Source organism: Telopea speciosissima, chromosome 10 (assembly GCF_018873765.1).
Source record: "Telopea speciosissima isolate NSW1024214 ecotype Mountain lineage chromosome 10, Tspe_v1, whole genome shotgun sequence".
Lineage (NCBI taxonomy): Eukaryota > Viridiplantae > Streptophyta > Magnoliopsida > Proteales > Proteaceae > Telopea > Telopea speciosissima.
This window is the reverse complement of record NC_057925.1, coordinates 16990392-17008182: the sequence shown is the minus strand read 5'-3', so window position 1 is coordinate 17008182 and position 17791 is coordinate 16990392. Positions and strand designations below refer to the sequence as shown.

Sequence of the window (17791 nt, the reverse complement as noted above, 5' to 3'; positions counted from 1 at the left end):
CAACGAGAGACAATATCATTTACAGTCTAGTGACCAGTCTCAGATGGCTTTGGGTAGTATGTGGAGAGTGAAGTGCTCATAGGAGACACAGACACCAGTCAGACAGACCAATACAGTTAGACCATCAGTTGAGCAGTCAGTAGAGAGGTCAAATTATTTGGTCAGACAGAGAATGAGGCACAAATATTGATACAAAGCAGTGACTGAGAAGAGAGATAGACAAAGTAGTAGGAGAGCTTCTGAGAAGAAACACAGGTAGAAGACCAAGGAAATTGGTCAGCTTGCATGGAAAGAGAGGTACACTGAGGTGTGTGCAACTACATTCACCACCCTCACACTACCCAGCTTGGGTGTGGGAGAGGGCACACCTCCCAGGCAATTGGTGCACTTAGGTGCACAAGAAAGGGGGAGCTCACTAGATGTTTATTGGTGCCCTCAACAGGACTCAGATTATGGCAATATAGTTCCAGCAGTACTGCTTGGATTGGTGATATTTATTAACACACAGTGTAGTTCCCGACAGTGTTGTTGTATATGGTGGATATAGCAGTCATCAGATGAGCAGTTTCAGGATAGTTAGAGGACCGAGCAGGCAGTGTTGATGGTCAGAGATATGCAGTGTTGAGTGTGGCAGCCAACAGTCAGTTTTATATGTATCAATATGGGTCAGAGTTTTAGTTGGTATCACTTTCAGAGACAATTGTCAAAGTGCAGTTCTTCAGTGAGTATGGTGATTTTTTGACTTGGTCAGAGTTGGATGTTTTAGCACTAGTGATAGGGGGAGTGATATTTTTGAGTGGATGAAGAGGTTTGTTGGACAGGTGGTGATGGTGTTGCAGTTGTAAGCTGTAGTTCACTTTAGTTGTGTGTATCCACTTTAGACAACACTTGTTCTGTTGAGTAGTGTTGGGTGGATATGAGTTTGAGATGAGAAATTAGATTTTTAACTCACAGGATAGGGAAGATGCATATGGGCACTCCTATGTAGTTTGAGAATTCACACCTGTAGGGTAGGAAGATGCGGTTGACACTCCTATTAGTGCTTGTATCCCACACTAGGAGAGATTGCTCAGGTGATGTGATTGTCAAAGGCAACAGATGGAATTATGAGATTACATTTTTGTTGTTGCTTTTAGATTGGACTCATTTGGAGTCAAGTATATTTCTTTGGTACTGAGGCCAAAGAAGATTTTTTCAGATATATAGGAGAGAGAGACACCAGTTGGGCACAGTAATATCCCAAGCAAGGGGAGCATTCTCAGGCAGTTGTGCTCATGTACCTGGAGTAGAGAATGGACTTAGGGGGAGTCCAAAGGACAGAGCCTCTATTGAAGGTGGAAGGCAGTCCACTTCAGCCCTTTGCAATTATTGTCAAGGGAGAGAGAGAGAGGGACTCATGAGCATGGATGACTTTTGATGGTATTTTTCTCATGATGTGTTGACAACAATTCCAAAGGGGAAGATTGTTGAACACACAGTACAAATGGCAGTGATTGTGTGTTGGTTGTCATTGTTGTCAATATAGTGCATGTGTGTTGTTGTGGTCAACACAGTGCATCTTGGTGCATTACATGATAGAGGCAGTGTATAGTGGCACTCAAAGGCAGTTACAGAACTCAAGATAGTTTAGGCAGCTTTTCGATTGAGTAGGTAGGGTTATGGCAATGCAGGCAGTGATTGAATAGTATCCCAGCATCCCCAATAGTTCTTACTGTGTTCACAGTGGCAGTGACATCATTACAAGGGTTTGACAGTATATATAGGGGTCCCATAGTGTTTGGGAGTCATCCAGGTGTATTTCTATCATTTTAGGCATGGACATCCTTACAGGGGCATTTCTATAATTTTACAGAGTACCGATGGCCTAGACAGGTGACCGTCAACATACAAGAGTGTTTTGGTGATTAGTCAGTCACAAAGGTCAGTGGGGTGTTCATACAACTCACAGGGGTATTTTGGTCATTTGACAGCAATGTGACATATTGGCAATGATGTTAGAGCATCTTGGGATTATGTGGCAGCATGAGATTATTCATTATAGTGTTTGGCAGCCTTGAACAGCCTTGGGTGAATGCTTGATGCATTAAGTATATTGATTTCATAGGTTTCCACACTAGCAGCGTGTTTGTCGTTATTTTCAGAGGGTATAATGGCAGAACTAGGCAGAGCATTCGAGCTGAATATTTTAGTTCACCGAGTCCTCTTTGAAACAGAACTGGAAATGTGCAATTCCAAGCTCGGACGGCAAAGTTACATCGATTCCCATTTGGTAACCTAAAATGAGGGGCATTTTAGTCAATCCGAATTGTTTTTGGGTTCCCTGGGAAAATCAGTATCGATTTTTTTGATGTAGCCAATTTTGATTGGTGGTGCTCATCGTCACAGACATGTGGCAACAAACGATGCTCAAATCAGAGCTAAAACGAAGAAGTTATGGCTTAGATTCCATTTTGGGCACTCTGGTAGGCTGGGAGTGTAGAAGATTTCGATCGACAGGATAACATTCGACTGAGATTTTAAAATTTGAATGTGCGGTCCAGATTAATCCAGATCTGTAGACCCTTGTGATCTCTGATCACGCGCAACGCGTGTGTAGAGAAGCACCTAGAAAAGATTCTCCTTAGGAGGATCTCATGATCCCTACCAGTTCAAGATATAATTGATGATGATCCAATGGTCAAATATCTTTCCCGCCTTCACTGACAGATCTGACTGCTCGCAGGCCACCATACGAGACAGCCAATAGGAATACGATACGTCAACCTGCCACTGTCAGCCTTTGGCGTTGACTCCATCACGTGATGATGTACGAAAATCATGAAGATTTCAAAATCACGATCTGATAGACGTTGATAAGTGCATTGATGCACTGGCACTACATGGGATCAAGAACCTTTTTAATGTCGTACACCCTGCTCTCCCCCTAGATTCTATTTCAAGCTCCACAATTCGTCCAACTTCAATCGATGATATCTAAGGCTACAAGGCTCGAAATAAGGTAATCTCTTTTTCTTTTATTTTTGGGTGATTTTTTGAGAGGAATCCTTTGGTGTACTCAGAGAAGCGAGAATAGTAGCAGAGATTGCCAGAATATGGGTTGCATCCCTAAATAGGTGTTGGTATACATCTGTGGTTTGAGTCTCCCTCTCTATCTCATGTGTCCAACTTTCCTAGAGGCCATTTGATGCTCTGAAATCATAGAACCAGCACCTCTATTCGTGGTGGCAGCCAAGAAAGAAAAGGGAAAAGAGGAAGGAAGAAGAAAGAAGAAGGGCAAAAGAGGAAGAAGGAAAGGGGAAGGAGAAAGGAAAAAGAAGGGAAAAAAGAAGGAGAAAAAGAAAGCAGGGGCTTATCTCAGATTTGTTGGAAAAAAGAAAGAAGAAAAGGGAAGAAAAAAAGAAAAGAAAGAGAGAGAGAAAGGAAACAAAAGGAAAAGAAAGAAAGGAAAAGATGAGAGAAGGGAAGAAGACAGTGGTGCTTACCGGAACAGCAGAAAACAGTAGATGATCCCTATACCGTGGCAAAGGATAAAGGGAAACATACTCACAAAGCACCTGTGAGATACGGGTTTGAGGACATGGTTGCTTATGCCCTCACTGTATGTACAGGTGACCCATCTTCCTAACAGGATGCTATAAATGATGAGCAAGGTGATAAATGGATGACAGCTATGATGGATGAAATGGAGTCTCTACAGAAGAACAAGACTTGGGAGATCATTCAAAAACCCAAAGGAAGAAAAATCATTAGGTGTAAGTGGGTCTTTCGTGTAAGAAAGAGGCAACGTCGGAGAAGGAGCGTGAAAGGGTTAAGGCCAGGCTTGTAGCCAAGAGCTATGCACAGAAGGAGGGGTGGATTACAATGAAATATTCTCTCCAGTGGTGAAGCAAACTTCTATTTGGGTATTACTCGCTTTGGTAGCTATGTTTAATTTTGAGCTTGAACAGCCTGATGTGAAGACAACATTTCTTCATGGGGACTTGGAGGAACAGACTTACATGGAGCAACCTGAAGGTTTCAAGGTGCAGGAAAAAGAAGATCATGTCTGTCTGCTTAAGAGGTCACTTTATGATCTTAAGCAATCTCCTAGGCAGTGGTACAAGCGCTTTGACTCCTACATGGCGCAGATTGGGTACACAAGAAGTGAGTATGACTGTTGTGTGTGTTATAAGGTGTTAGGTGATAATTCCATTATTCTTTTGATGCTTCATGTTGATGATATGCTCATTGAGGCCAAGAATAAACATGATGTTATCTCTCAAAAGTCTTTATTGAGTGCTGAATTAGATATGAAGGATCTTGGTGCTACAAAAAAGATCCTTGGCATGGAAATTTTTTGAGATATAAGTGCAGGTAAACTTTAGATAACTCAGAAGAGATGTGTTGAAAAGGTGCTGGAGCGTTTCAACATGGAAAAAGCTAAATTAGTTAGCACTCCATTAGCTAGCCACTTCAAGTTATCTGAAAAGCAATGCCCTACAACATATGAGGAGGTGGAGCAAATGCCTCTTGTTCCCTATGCCAGCATAGTTGGGAGCCTCATGTATGCTATGGTATGTAGCAGGCTTGATTTGTCTCATGCTGTCAGCATTGTGTCGATACATGAGTAATCCAAGGAAGGACCATTGGAATGCAATTAAGTGGATCTTGAGATATCCGAATAAGACTAATGGTTTTGGTATTATGTTCATGCGATAAGGAAGTTCCACAGTGGCGAGATATGTAGATTCGATTATGCCAGTGATTTAGACAGATGAGGTCTACTATAGGTTATGACTTTACATTAGATGGTGGACCCATCTCATGGAGGGCGATGCTTCAGTCTATAGTTGCATTGTCCACTATAAAGGCAGAGTACATGGTAGTGGTTGAGGCTGCCAAGGAAGGTGTTTGGTTGACTAGATTGGTTCGTGAGTTAGGGTTGGAGATGGTGCTACATTGTGACAGTTAGAGTGCCATCATCTTGCAAAAAATCAAGTGTTTCATGCAAGGACAAAACATATTGATGTGAGATTTCATAAGATTAGGGAGCTTGTGTCAGAAGGCATTATTCACTTGAGAAAAATTCATACAGGTAGCAATCCTACAGATATGTTTACCAAGCCGGTTACCACAGAGAAATTCGAGCAATGCTTAGACTTGATTAACATCACTCATTGTTGATAGAGTAATGGATTTGCGCCCCGGATGTTTGTGGGGTGTGGTGTTGTATCCTTTTTTCAGAAGGTACAGGGAAGAGATAGAGGCCTCTACAACTTATCTTCAAGGTGGCTAGTCGAATTCAAGCCAACGTGGAGATTGTTGAGGTTTTGGTGTCTTGATTTACGATGATGGACTGTTTTGTGGAGCTCCGCGGCCCCGGAGGCTCCACACGGCGATCCATCATCGTAAATCAAGACACCAAAACCTCAACAAAGCCTTCCCACCTAAGGTTGAAAAATGCCACCATGTCTGCCCTTATTTGTGTAATGAATTTGCATTCAAGGAAAATGTGTGAGAAGGACTCACTGCAATTCATACACAACTCACACCTAGATGCTAGAGGAATTTGGCACTTCATCACTTTGTAGTCCATAGGTAAACTGCCATGGAATAATCTCTACCCAAAAAATAGAGAACCTGGTTTGGAGACCCTTTTGCCAAACAAGATTGGCCCACCCAATATGTGGAGATTTCGTTCTAATCCCTTCCCACTCCGAAGCCACAAAGAAATGCCTTGACTCCGTTAGAGCCCAATTCCTTTTATCTTGAATTGGCAAAGATGGGAGTGGCCGCCGTTTGATTTCTTCAAAAATTTGGTGCAAGCAGGGCCCCACCTCTGACGGAAGAGACCATTAGCCGTTTACAATGAAGTCTGCAACCGACGTAGAGAGATAATACACTTTTTTATAGTAAATATACTGTCATTTAACACATGTATTCAAAAAATATGCATGAAAATAATAACTTTTGATAATGAAATGATGGTAAGTTATTTTCAAATTATTTTTGAAATCCTTTTATACCCCTAAATTGAAGAACTTTTGGAAATAAGACAAGCAATTAAAAGAATGTGTTAAACTCTAAAAACACCTATAGAAAATACTGACATAAAGCCAAATCATTTCCACATTACTTTGAAATATTTTTTTTTACTTCTACATTAAACAACTTTTGAGAATAAGACAAGAGGCAAATTTGGCAAGGTGTCAAGGTTGAGACTTACTTAATTTAGTACATGGGTGTTGAAGGTTACAACTTTTCACTTCACCATTTAGGTGACAATAGAATGATCATTAGCTTAAGGAAGGCTGTTGAAGTGGTTGCCATTGTGATTGCCTTCAACATGGAAAATGTGTCATCATCTTCCCTTTTACTCCTTTCAAACTTGGCAAAGTGTCAAATTTTAGACTTAGTTCATTTAGTACATGGCTGATAAGGCAAGGGCTTACTTAATAAGTAAAATATTAATTTCTCATGAATGTAGTGATAAATTGGTAATCTAAAAATTTTCAATGGAAATTTATAAGATTACTCAAAATTGGGTATTGTTTTACCAAATTACCCATTCAATCTTTCCTTTAACCAAATTGTTCAAAATAAAGTTTCGTATTACAAATTTACGCAAAACTCTATTTTGTTTTTTAAACATTTTGACCCTCTTTCCTCTTCCTCCCCTCTCCCATTCACCACCTGCTCACGAACTCGATCGAGAAGCAAGCAATATTATCTATACTTATCCAAACCTCCAACTGCAGAAACCAAAACCTCGCATTCCCGCCTCAGTTTATTTATTAGATCATATAGAAATCCATTAGCAGGGAGGCTTACTTCAGCAAGAAATGGGAATCAAAAGAGTAGGAGCGGGTCTCATGTTCCAAGAAAATTTTGGTTTTAAACAAAGGATGGGCAATCCAATATGAAAACCCAAAGGGACATTCAGCCCAAGCCCACCATAAGCAGTTCATTTTGAATTAAATTTGAATCGGGGTTAGGCCAGCCCTGAACTTCAATTTGCCTTTGAATATATGATTTTGGTTAGGACTGAAATAGGATCGGGTTAGACCGGGCATTTTAAAACCTTAGCCCAACCTAGAATCACCTTAGTTGGGACCAGGCTCAACTCAACCCTGACTCAAGGCCTAAAAATCCAACCCTGATCAGCTCTCAGAGTCGGGGCCAGGCCGGATTGACCCTGTTTGGCATTGACCATGGGGAGGAGGAAGGGGGATGTAGGGGTTGGACCAGGCCAGGAGAAGAAGTAGTTGTCTGGGCCTGGTTGTGCTCAGCAGGGCCTAACCCTGGTCCGACCCGACCTTGATTAAAGGCCAGAAATTTTTAATGAGATTTAGAACGGTCAACCAGAGGAAGAAGAAGCAGAGATAAGGTGATGCAGTTATCCCCGACAGGCTCGACCTTTTGGCCCTTTTTATTTTAACATTTGGCTACCAGATCACCAGAGCATTTTCAAAATGCTCTTAAATTCATGTTCCAAGAGCATTTGTAAGTCCGGTACAGTTCGTGGGAGAACCTAATTTAACTACATGGGACATAAATATGAGGAATATGGACTAATTGGACACCATAGACTTAGAAAGTACCATATATGAGCAAATGGAATTTATCATGTGTTTATGCTTAAAGTGATAGAATAAGGGACTGATTTAAGGACCTAAAAATTTTCATGAGACTTAACATGTTTAAATTGACCTATCATGTACAAGTGAATTAATTATAAAAAATAAACCTAATTGAGACTCATCTGCCTTCTTCGATGTCGAGTGGGCCAGCTGCCCAGATGATCGAAAATCTACTGGTGGGTTTGCAATTTTTCATGGCAATAATCTCATATCATGGAGCTAGAAAACAAGCAACAATCGCTCGTTTAAGCACTGAAGCCGAGTATCGCACCATTGCAAACACAGGTGCATGCCGAGCTCAAATGGCTTCAATCACTTTTAAAGAACTTCAAATCTATTTGCCAACCACTCCAATATTGTGGTGTGATAATGTTGGGGCCACCTATTTGGTAGCTAATTAACCCTGTCTTTCATGCCCGACCAAAACATGTCGAAATCGACTTCCACTTTGTCAGGGGCAAGGTAGCCAAGGAAGATCTCGATGTAAGGCTCATCTCAACAAAAGATTAGTTAGCTGGAATTTTCACCAAGCCTCTATCACAACAACGGTTCACATATCTGCTGTCCAATCTCAAGGTGCATCAATCCCCCTTGAGCTTGTGGGGGCTTGTAAGTGAAGCCTATACATCACCAGCTCATGTAACCGTTGATTACAATTTCAGGGGATAAGATCAAATCCCCTACAACTCACACAATAGCTGTTGGCCTTCAATCCGTTGTGCTTCAATCAAGCAAGATAATTGAAGTCCAGGAAGGAAAGGAAATCTATAATAAAGACAAGGATAAAATCCTTAGTTGTAGGATTAATCCTGTTTCCTTCTACAGTCCATATCTTAGTCAATATACCTGCTTGTAGGCTTTATCATCAAGATGGGCTGCATCAATCCCCAAATCCTTGGCTACTGAAATATCTTTCATAAACTGTTTTCAAATTAATTTCTGAAAATTATACAAAAACAATCAATTTAAGAAAATAATTTCCATGAATTAACTCGGTCAAACCAATCAACATACACCCAGGTCATGACAAATGTTCAACAAGGTTGTAAGATCACAGGTTCGAGTTGTTGGGGTCAGATTGGGTTCTTACCCGCTACACATTAGCTTCCAACACAACAAAAAAAAGCACTATATAAAATATGGGAGAGGATTCCCTACACTGCCCGAGTACAGTTTCAAGCGAATGACAGAATTCCCTTTGAAATCTGGCAATAGGGGAGGGGCATTTATAACATATCACCCCCTCACAGGAACAGTGATATGTGAGAGGGGGTGTGTAATTTCATTTTTAAGCTGGCATTGTGTATAACTTTTCCCATAAAATATCATGACTTTTAGACATTAAAAGGGATTAAATCAGTTATTTATCTGATTATTGCTAATGATATTTGAAAACAGAATTTTAATTTGATACAGTAGTGAAATCAGAAATGGCCAGCTTGAATTCCCAAAGAAAAAATTGTGATCGAGACATCAGTCAAAAAAGAACCATATAATATCTTTTGAATTTTTTTTGTTTTAAATTGAGAAGACCAAAATAAGGTATGAAATCAGATATAGATAGTAGTTATTCGTCTGTAATTATGGCTAATTATATAGAATTTTAATTAATTTGGTAAGGGTTATTAGTGAAATCAGGATATGGCCACCTTAATTTCCAAATGAATGTTTTAGTTTTCCCATACATGGGCATGGCTATGCCTGCACCTAGTGATCTAATGAAATAACAGGAGGTAATTAAGCTAATTGAAGCCAAATATATAAACTGAAGATATGACCTTATAATTTTACCATTTCAGGTCTCTCTCTCTCTCTCTCTCTCTCTCTCTCTCTCTCTCTCTCTCTCTCTATGCTATATAATTATATATAGAGATGATGATAAAGGCTTAATTCATTTAATGGCATAGAGGGTGAATGAGAGAACATTTGGAGTAGTGTAACAACCTTCAATGGCTAACAACTCGTATAGCTTCTTCAGCTCTTATTCATGGCGGCTAATCACTCTCCTGATTGTAGTCTTGGCCTCTCTCAATTGTATTACTACCGTCATTGCTCATACAGACAAGAAGGCAAGCAATTATATATCTACATTCATGTTCTTTCCTGTCGTTCTTTTTTCTTTTTGAAAGAATCCATGATTAGGTTTTCTTTTTGGGCGTGTGGGGGGGGGGGGGGGTTGGTTTGCATGCATCAATAAGAGTTTTTTATTTGATAAGAGTTTTCCTTAGGTTCTATTTTAAATGGTTGTTCTGCTCCCTTTTGTACTATGGATGCATGGAAGCCCAGTGATATTCACATCTGATTCTTAACATCTTTTGGAATCTGACAATAGGGGAGGGGCATTTATAACATGTCACCCCCTCACAGGAACAGTGATATGTGAGAGGGGGTGTGCAATTTCATTTTGAGCTGCCATTGTGGATAATTTTTTTCATAAAATATCATGATTTTTAGACATTAAAAGGGATTAAATCAGTTATTTATCTAATTGTTGCTAATGATATTTGAAAACAGAATTTTAATTATGATACAGTAGTGAAATCAGATATGGCCAACTTGAGTTCCCAAAGAAAAAATTGTCATCGAGACATCAGTCAAAAAAGAACCATATAATATCTTTCGTTTTTTTTTTGTTTTAAATTGAGAAGACCAAAATAAGGGAAGAAATCAGATATAGATAGTAGTTATTCGTCTGTAATTAAGGTTAATTATAATTAGAAACAGAATTTTAATTAATTTGGTACATTATTAGTGAAATCAGGATATGGCCACCTTAATTTCCAAACGAATGTTTTAGTTTTCCCATACATGGGCATGGCTAATGAAATAACAGGAGGTAATTAAGCTAATTGAAGCCAGATATATAAACTGAAGATATGACCTTATAATTTTACCATATCAAGTCTCTCTCTCTCTCTCTCTCTCTCTCTCTCTCTCTCTCTCTCTCTACAAATGCTGGACAATTTATCCAAGATCCCCAGAAAACCACAACCGAGTTGGTCCATGGGATGCTTGATCGGGCTGGTTTCATAGTCTACATCTCGGCCTGCATCTGAGAGAGAGAGAGCGAGAGAGAGAGTACGGTAAAATCTTGCAGCATGGGCCGTTTTGGTACACTGCCACATGGCAGACCTGATGGAGTCCCGAAGTTTATAAACTAGAAGACCCTAAGTAACGTCTCTCTTTCTACCAAAAAAAAGTAACGTCTCTATGCTCACATGTATTTCTTGTAACATCTTGTAATCTCTATATATTTAATCTTGTAGCCTCTTCTAGTCTCTCTTCTGTAACTTCCATGTATTTAATCTTGTAACATCTTCTAGTCTCTCTTCTGTAACGTCCATATATTTCTTGTAACGTCTTCTAGTCTCTCTTCTGTAACTTCCATTTATTTCTTGTAACATCTTCTAGTCTCTCATCCGTAACTTCCATATATTTCTTGTAACGTCTTCTAGTCTCTCTTCTGTAACGTCTCTCTCTCTCTCTCTCTCTCTCTCTCTCTCTCTCTCTCTCTCTCTCTCTCTCTCTCTCTCTCTCTGTTATATAATTATAGGGAGAAAGTTCTCTGTTCGGGAGTGTGGCCTATGCCAGCACACCCATGAGTCTATCTCTCTCCTCTCCATATGAAAAGACACCTCTGCCCCTTGTTTTGAGAAGGAGAGAGATAGACACATGGGAATGCTGGCGTAGCCATACTCGCTTCGAGAACTACTTCCCATAATTATATATAGAGATGATGATAAAGGCTTAATTCATTCAGTGTCATAAAGGGTGAATGAGAGAACATTTGGAGTTGTGTAACAACCTTCAATGGCTAACAACTCGTATAGCTTCTTCAGCTCTTATTCATGGCGGCTAATCACTCTCCTGATTATAATCTTGGCCTCTCTCAATTGTGTTACTACTGTCATTGCCCATACAGACAAGAAGGCAAGCAATCATATGGCTACATTCATGTTCTTTCCTGTCGTTCTTTTTTCTTTTTGAAAGAATCCATGATTAGGTTTTCTTTTTGGGCGTGTGGGGGGGGGTGTTAGTTTGCATGCATCAATAAGAATTTGTCATGTGATAAGAGTTTTCCTTAGGTTCTATTTTAAATGGTTGTTCTGCTCCCTTTTGTACCATGGATGCATGGAAGCCTAGTGATATTAGCATCTGATTCTTAACATTTTTTATTGATGTTAAAGGCTGAGGATGGGTACTGTGTTGGTGAATAAAAACAACACAGTAGTAATGTAATGTCGGGTGCATAATTAATGTATATATCTTATGGGTTTGGCATGTATAGGTGTATATTGTATACATGGGTGCACTATTAAAGGCTGAGGATGAGTACTCCACAGAATCTTCTGTCCATTTGCGTATCTTAGAACAAGTCCTTATTGATACAAGGTATAAATTAATATTGTTAATTTTCTGTCTTAATTTCCTTCTTTGCTTAATAATTTAACTTTAATGTGGATTTTCCCTGATACCAAAGCTTCAAGCTTTTTCTGATGCAGCTCTGCTAGAGAATCCTTAGTTTGCAGCTATAGAAAAAGTTTTAATGGATTTTGCAGCTAAGCTCACAGAACAAGAGCAAGGAAAGCTAAGAGGTATTAGTCGTTGAACATTAATTAACCTATTTGTATGTCCCCCTCTAGTTAATTAGCTCAGCTCTCTTCTGCAAGCAATGTTGGAATTATTATCCTGTTTGTAAGTATTATTTGTTGAACATTAACCTACTGTTTGCAGGCATGAAAAATGTAGTCTCTGTATTTCCAAGCAGAACCCTTCAACTTCACACAACAAGATCATGGGATTTCTTGGGTTTCCCAAGCACAGTAAGAAGAATGCCCACCATTGAGAGTGATGTCATTATTGGCATGATTGACAGTGGAATCTGGCCTGAATCTGAGAGCTTCAGTGATAATGGGATTGGTCCTCCCCCGAGCAAATGGAAGGGTATTTGCCAAAACATCACCTGTAACAAGTAAGAATTTTGGGTCCCTTGCATGACTCATTTCTTTATACAGTGCTTGTTCAATTGTTTTTAGATCTTTTGAGCTTATTATTATTTTGTTGCAATGTACTTGGAATGTTCTTCTCACCATGGACTACTTAATTACTGTTTATTTCAATGTTTTTGAATGGAAAACACAGTAAGATTATTGGGGCACAATTTTACAAAGCCGACAATAAATACGCGGAAGAGGAAGAGAAGTCCCCCCGTGATATTGAAGGACATGGAACCCACACTGCTTCTACAGTAGCAGGCGTTGAAGTTAAAAATATAAGCCTTTTTGGCATTGCTGAAGGGACTGTAAGAGGAGCAGTTCCCTCTGCAAGGATCGCTGTCTATAAAGTTTGCTGGAAGGATGGTTGCGCTGAACATGATATCCTGGCTGCATTTGATGATGCAATTAAAGATGGTGTTGATATCATATCAGTTTCCCTTGGGGGTCCAGGTGCTATAGTTTTCATGAGAGATGTTATTGCAATTGGAGCATTCCATGCAATGGAGAAAGGGATACTTACCTCTACATCTGCTGGAAATTCAGGACCAGACATTGCCACTATCACTAATCTTGCTCCGTGGATGTTAACTGTAGCAGCAAGCAACACAGATCGTCGGATCATAAGCAATGTCACAATAGGCAATCAGATTACCATGGTGGTGAGAGTGCTTCTTCATGTTACATATTTTAATTGTTTTTTTTTTTCATGTTCCATTTCCTTCATTGGGATAATAAGATGTGCTTATTACTCACCATTTACAATGGATAATCAGGGACACGCTATCAACACTTTCCAAACTGAGAAAAGGGCATCCCCAATTATATATGCAGGTGATCATGCTGCACATAACTCTAGCACTGAAGATGCAAGGTTTAAATCCATCCCATACCAGTACTCATGATGTCCATTTTCTACTTGTTTTTTCTCTTTGTTGTTTTTAATGAATATTATTTCCTTTCTTCATTAATTCAGGGCATGTAACCCTGGCTCCTTGGACAAAGACTTTGTGAAAGGGAAGATTGTCTTCTGCGATACATTCTCTGATGGTAGCGGACCCTTCCTTGTTGATGCTCAAGGAATGGTGATGGTAGATGATACTATGTTTAATGATACAGCCTTTTCTTATCCTTTACCGACAACGGCCATCAACATTGCAGATGGCAAAAAATTCAAGGCTCTATTTGAATACCACCAGGTTAAATGAGAGACATGCATGCTCTATTAATTATACTGGTCCAGTAAATTTGCATATTTTGTTAATGGGGTCAATATTTCTACATCTGTACAGAATCCCCATGGCAAGATCTACAAAAGTCAATCCATTCATGATTCTGAAGCTCCTCATGTGCTTTTTATTCTCTTCCAGAGGACCCAACACTCTTTCACCAGATATCCTCAAGGTACTTCAACTTTACATAATAAAATGAGCTAATAGTGTGAGTCATTGATCCTTGTATATATTTTTACTCATGCAGCCAGACTTAAGTGCTCCAGGTGTAGACATCTTGGCAGCATGGTCTCCAAAAGCCACAGTTTCAGATTACGGCGGTGACAAGCGCTCCGTAAAGTACAACATTATATCTGGAACATCAATGTCTTGCCCCTCATGCAACTGGGGCTGCTGCCTATGTCCAAAACATATCATCCCTCATGGTCCCCTGCCGCAATTAAATCTGCTCTCATGACAACAGGTGATTTGCATTTCCCATTTTTCCATCAAGCTTTAAGACCCATAATCAAGAAAGTACTAAATACTCTCAAAACTAGGTTTAACCCAAAAAAATCTTTTTTCTGTTTGCATTGTAGCTGCTCCCATAAATCCCTCCTATCATAAAGAGGCTGAATTGGCTTATGGTGATGGTCAAATTGATCCTCTAAGGGCCGTCAATCAGGTCTTGTGTATGATACCTTGAAACCTGACTATATTGCAAGGTTTGTGCAACTTGGGTTTTAATCCGGATTATATTAAGATCCTTGCTGGAGAGAATGTTACAGTGCCAAGGAAAATGGAACTGACGCTCTTTTAAACTACCCTTCAATGGGTGCTTTGGTTACTGTTGGATGGGACATCGATAGAATTTTCCGGAGGACAAAACGAATGTCGGCTTTCCGAATTCTACATACAAGGCTACGGTTGGACCACAAAAACTACTAAATGTTACTGTTAATCCCAATGTTCTATCTTTTAAGTCTTTGAATGAGAAGCAGCAATTCTGTACATGTTGCAGGGCAGGAATTGCCCAAGATACAATCATCTCTACTTGGTTGTTATGGTCTGATGGGATACATAATGTAAGAAGTACCATTGCCTTCTGGACTATTGTTAAAATTAGCAATAATTCTTCAAAAGTAATTGAGAATCAGTTGAATATTTCCTGAGACTATTTCTGCATTTTTCCACTTTAGATACATATTGGTAATTTTATAAATGAAAATCAAAAAACAACATAAAATCCCAAAAAAAAATGACGAAAAATGTTTCTGATGCATCATATTCTGTTTCAAATGATTCTAGCAAGTTTTCATATGCATGCATGTTCAGGACATTTTGGTCATTTGACCTACTGCCAAGACTGAGATATTTTTCAGCATAAAATTTTTATATTTTACAATATTGTTGTGTTTAAATAATTTTCAATGCTTACATTGATAATGATTTTAAAATGCATGTACTAACATTTTTACCATTTTAACCTCAAATTTTGTTTAAGGGTCAAGAGGTAATTGCATTTTCACCAAGTTTTCAGCATATCTCATGCATCATTGCTCTACAGGGCATTTTAGTCATTTTGTAGTGACTAGGATTAATTTATGTTGTGGGACCATAATACCTTCCCATCTTGGTAGTTTTAAATCATGATCATTTCCCTTCAATTTTCTTGAACAAGTGATCATTCCTTTCCCATATCAGTAGTTTAAGCCATGAGAATGGACTACAGGTGGTAATCCATTCTCGTGCATCTTTGTGTTTGCCTCTTGTTTATACTACGTTGAAAGAAGCTACCTGCTAGTCTGCTACCATAGCAACCACTACCATAGCCGCGATCTTCCCGAACAAGTGATCATTCTCTTGTTACCAAAATGGTAACGTGAAATAGTTTTTAACTTTCTTTTGATTGGCAAATATGCTTGATATAATAAGTTATTTAATGTCGTGGATAAGATTAAAAGAATTGAAATAATTTGAAAGTAGATTTGGCGTTATGTATCGTTATTAAAGTAGCACCTTTTTGTGTAGGTATATGAAGCGATAACATTTATTAAAATTGAAAAAATTGTGTTATACTAAAATGGTAAAAAATAAGATATTTTTTCTCACTAACCTTGTTTCTCATTGAGTTAATTTGCTTCAAATTTTTATTAGTGATTTGGTCAACTTCTAGTTCTAAAATACTGTTTTGAAAACTGGTTGAAATAATTTTCTTTATTGGAAAATAATTAGTAGGAAAGACCAAGGGCAATAATCTCATATATAGTGATACGTAGCCTAATCAAAAAGAGGCTCCATCTACACAGTGTCTCAAGAACGATCAAAGATCAACATACATGACCAAAATAGATGGATAGTTGGAGAGCATCTACCTATGTTGGCAGTGAGCCATCCTTCCACTTTCCTTGGGCTCCATTTGTTTTCAGGTAAAGAAAAGAAATGTTATTAATAGAAACAATATGAGAAAAAGAAGGACATAGCTTTAATATCATATAGGGAGTAATAATTAATTTGATGGGAATAGAACACTACTTGGTTGTGCGCCTTGCATGGCGACCACCTAGACTCATAAACCACCTCGGGCACCTGAAATTTCCACCATTACATGGGAGCAAGGCAATCTCATTTCCCGGCGGGCAAGGCAATTTGGGTGTCTAGGTGTGGTCTCCCGAGGCTAGGCGCATGAGCAGGAAAAATTATCTCCTCAATTTGCCTGCTGTCAATTTCCTCAATTCCCTCTAATAGAGGAGAGTGGACCCCACAGGCGGTATGTTTGGGTAGGGCTAGGGTGGTCATTTCCACCCCCTATTAGATGGAATTGAGGAAATTGAGGGCGGAGTAAATTGAGGGGATAAAGATCAACATGTTAGGGTAGCATTCTTTATCCCTTAATTTAATGACTATCTATTTACGTCACAATTGTAAATATACGTTCGGTATTAAAGGAAAGGCTTACGAAAAATTTATATTGCAGAGTTTTTTTTTTTTTTTGGTGAATTTATATTGAAGAGTTAGAGATATGAAAGATAAGTTTAGAGTCTTGTCTAAGCTAGCATGGTCATTATTCAACGGAGGCCTTTGGATGCTATAGTTCGGAGGAGTGAACTTAATTCAGATTGAAAGTACTACAAGAACTTCAGGGGAAGGTCTAAAATGGCCAATGAGAAAAGTGGTGAAGAAAAAACATGCATAGCTTGGAAATCTTGTTTCATGTATGACCTCGAATAGAGCTGAATGGAGCGAAAGATCAGCTATAGCTGATCCCATTTAGATAGAATAATGTTGAGTTGTGTCAATATTTTTGTTATGTTCCTTTATTCTACCATTTATTACTCCTTGTCGTTGCAAGGTTCCATGCCTTAACCCATTTAATTGGGATAAGGCTGAGTTGTTCTTGTTATTGTTTGTAGAGATACAAAAAGTATTGTTGCAACTCAATAATTATGACCGTAATAGCAGGCAAAGTGTCTTATTTAATGTATTTTGGCCATTATCTGTGCTAATAAATGGAAAGGTTGAGACTTGAGACTGCTGCCAATGCATTTTTTTTTTTTCGCCATATAGGTAAGTGGGTCTTGATCCTTTTTATGGGTTTTCTTATTATTTTTATTTGCTTTTAAATAAAATAGGATACATAAATGATACAAATATTTGCATAAACATTTTTGTGTCAAAGGGAAAAAATAAAATAATATTTTCCAAGAGGCGGAGGTGAAGCGGAGGAAAGGATGAGGGGAGGGTGAGAAGTGGGGGTGCTTTCAAATAAATGCGTTGTATATTATTTGTTTTAAATTGAAAAGGCCAAAATAAGGGACAACATCATATATAGATATAGATAGGTAGGGCTGTCAAGTGAATTACCCATTGGCTCGGTTTCAGTCGTCCTGAATCGGTTTTTGGTTTGGGAATAAAGTGGGACCTAAATAAACAACAAGGAATTTTGATCTTTGGTCAATTTTGGTCT

At 38.8% G+C, this 17791-nt stretch overlaps 1 pseudogene; it reads left to right on the top strand.

The window, feature by feature from the left end:
* The first annotated feature begins 4409 nt into the window (after positions 1 to 4409).
* LOC122643347 overlaps positions 4410 to 17791 on the top strand; it is a 14381-nt pseudogene continuing 999 nt past the window's right edge.